Here is a 3,621-nt window from a genome sequence, read left to right on the forward strand (position 1 = left end):
TTGCAGCTCAACCAATCAGAACATCACAGTGACTGAGTGTGGATGGGTTCATGAGCCAATCAGAACCAAAAACCCAGACAATGCATCTATGGAGACAATGGGAAGGCAATGCTTTCCTTTTGCCCCAGGTTGTAGGTATGAAGATACTGGCCTTAGCTGTGTTTCCCCGTGAAGGAATAGTTTGTTTGCTATCAGGAGAGTAGACTTGGGAGATTGAGAGAAATAGGATCAAATTCAGATTATGGTAATACAATTTAAACTTTTGATTATTCTATGCCTAGAGCCATACTACCCTCTAGACTTTTCTGTAATGTACACCACTAAATTCAGAATATATTTAAACCAGTTTTTGATCCTTTATGACCAAAGTCTATCAATTTCCTTTCTTTCTTCTTAATAAGATATATATATGTGTGTGTGTGTGTATATATATATATATATATATATATATATATATATATATATATATATATATTTGTTTGTTATTTGTTGTTGTTCCCTTAACTTGTCAGGATTTTTCTTTTTATTTTTTTCCCTATCTTATTAGCTTTACATAAATTATCAATTTTGGTTCTTATCGTCCTCTAGTGTTTCTCAATAATTTCTGTTCTTTTTATATTATTTCCTTCCTTTTTTTCTTTCTTATTTTCTTCTTTTAGTTATACCATTTTGTGGAGTTTTTTACTTCCTATGTTGAAATTTTTAGCTATTTATCTTTTTAAAGCTTTGTGTTTAGAGTTCTGATAGCTAAGTCCCTACTTTAGCTGTATTCAATAGGTTTTAATATATAATTTTTATGTTGTTTGACTTTAAAGTATTTTTCAGTTTCCAGTTTGATTTATTCCTTGATCCCCAAATTTCTTACATTTATATTTTTAAATTTCCAAATATGGGCATCTGAGGAAATCATCTTTTTATTAATTTATTCTATTTTAATAAATTGTGAATAGGCAATGTGGTATAGGCAATGTGGTATTATGTTGATTTTGAGTAGTGCTAAGATTTGCTTTATGACTTAGGATAAGGTCAGGTATTATAAATATTTCCTGTATTTGAAAAATTGTTGTGCTTGGGATTCATAGAGTACAGTTGGCACTCTGTGTCCATGGGTTCTTCATCTGTGATTCATCCAACTGCAGTTAGAAAATATTTTTTAAAAGTTGATCTGTACTAATCATAGACTCTTTTTCTTGTCCCTGTTCTCAAAACAATATTGGATAACAATTGTTTACACAGCATTTACATTGCATTAAGTATTATAAGTAATCTAGAGAAGATTTAAATTATTTGGGAGCATGTTCATGGGTTATATGCAAATATTATACTGTTATTGAAGGAACTTAAACATTCACAGATTGCGCTGTCCTTGGGGATCCTAGAACCAGTCCCTACAGATATTGAAGGATAACTTCTTATATTTCCATGAAATAAAGATTTATCATTATTTTTTGGGGGGGCTATTTTTTAATAGCTTTATTGAGTTAAAATTGAAGTACAATAAAATGCAAATATTTGAAGTACTCAAATAGATCAGTTTTGACATGTATGTAACCAATACATTTAATATAAAAAGCATTTCCATTACTTTTTTTAAAAAATTGAAATCATGCAGACTGTTTCCTGCATGATTTATTACATTAGAAATCAATTACCTTTAGATATATAAAACCCCACCCCCATGTCACCTGTTTGAAAATTAAATGGCACATGTATCTCTGAGGTTAAGGAAGAAAGCACAAGAAAAGTTAATAAAAAGTGCTTTGACTAAGTGGTAATAAAAAAACTTAAAATAGCAGGGTGTCTGGGATAAAACAGTACTCAAGTGAACATTTATAAATGAAAGTGCTTGTATCAGAAAGAAGCTAGAATAACAAGCAAATAATTTTAAATTAAGTAGTAGGAAGAAAAATAAGAGTAGGAGCAGAATATATGAAATAGAGATGAAATAATACACCAAAAATTTGATAAAAATCAAACAAGTCTAATCAAGAAAAAAGGAAAAACAAAAATTAATATCAATGCAAAGGGAGCTATCAAATAACCCTACAGATGCTAAAAATATATTAAGGTAATATTATAATTGTGTACCAACATATGTGATAGCTTATATAACATGGTCTATATTAGAGAAGGATCCATGTGATGCTTGAGGAAAAAGTGTATTCAGTCATTGATGGATGAGATATTATATATATATATATATATATATATATATATATATATATACACACTAAATAATATAATCAATAATTTAGACTTAACATATATATATAAGTCTAAATTATTGATTATATTATTTAGTTCTATAGTTTCTTTGTTTAGTTTTTGTTTTGAAAGATCTATCCAGTAGTGAGAGAGGTATATTAAAGTCACTCAATAGTATTGTGTTGTGGTCTGATTCTTGTCTAGCTTCATCATTATTTTGTTTAAAAACATAATATTCTGCTCTCTCTTTCTGCGGACCCTTACGGTCAGAGGAGCCGTCACAGCGACCCCGAAGAAAAAGAATTGATTGTTGGATTTGACTTCTTTAACATGTAGATTTTCCCAGCACAATTCCACCCATGAGACAATGTGTACTGTTACAACATAACTAATATCTATGACCGTTTCATAGTTTCCAAATTTGTTCTTCGAAAATAAGAGGTAGCTCTCACATGCTTCATCACCATTTGCAAAGTTCAAACCTTGGAAATCTGAACGAGTAGGCTCTAAGGATGTATACCAAGAGGTACTTGGAGTCACCAGCAGAACCTACTGAAGAATAAAAAAAAAACATAGAAGAGTAAAACCAAGAAGTGGAGAGAAATAGCTTCCAGATGACAGATTCCTGAGCACCTTGATACAATTGTGCTGCTGAAGCAGTTTGACTTCAACAAAGTGCTGATATTTGAAAGGACATATCTTTACATATGACACTAAAGTTTTTGTGCATTAGAAGATTCCAAAACTCTGAAACCTATATAAAGGAAGTTTCTTAGGGAAGAAAGAAGCTCCCAAGACATGGGACATAGTTTGTCCAAGATTTTTCCTGTATTAAGTACAACCAGAAGTGTGGATAGAGACATCAGTAAACAGCAGGAAATATTTTCAATCTGAAACTATTCTGCATGTATGCTGGACGATCATGACAAGCAGAAGGGAGGAAGATACACCAAGCCAATTGACGGCTCCTTTTGGAAAAATTGTACCACCAATGACATCATCAGCAAAAATACCCCAACACTACCACAAGTCGCTGCACCAACAGATAGTTCACAATGCATACAGACCCTTAGTGAAGGGACCATGATTTGGAAACGCAGCACCGTTCTTCGCTTCTACAGTGTCTGCGGGCTCCTGTTACAAGAAGTTGTCAGAGTCTGCAGTGCGCGCTGGGAAACGAGGAGATAGCGACGCAGGGATACAGCGCTGCAGTTTCTGCCAGCCGTGCAAGCACCGTACTCAGGGCTGAATTCTGGGTTCGAGACGGGGGAAGGAAGCGGTCCATCTCGGTTCTCCACACCAGACAGACCACAGAGGAGGCCAGCAGCCACCATGTTGGAAAGCTGACATCACCATCCCTGTTTTCGACTGACCGCAGCTCATTCAGCCATAGAACAGGTAATTTCAGGCTGCAAT

This window comes from Marmota monax, unplaced genomic scaffold (assembly GCF_021218885.2).
Source record: "Marmota monax isolate L192 unplaced genomic scaffold, Marmota_monax_Labrador192_F-V1.1 WCK01_AAM20220418_F8-fsc00056, whole genome shotgun sequence".
NCBI classification, from domain to species: Eukaryota; Metazoa; Chordata; class Mammalia; order Rodentia; family Sciuridae; genus Marmota; species Marmota monax.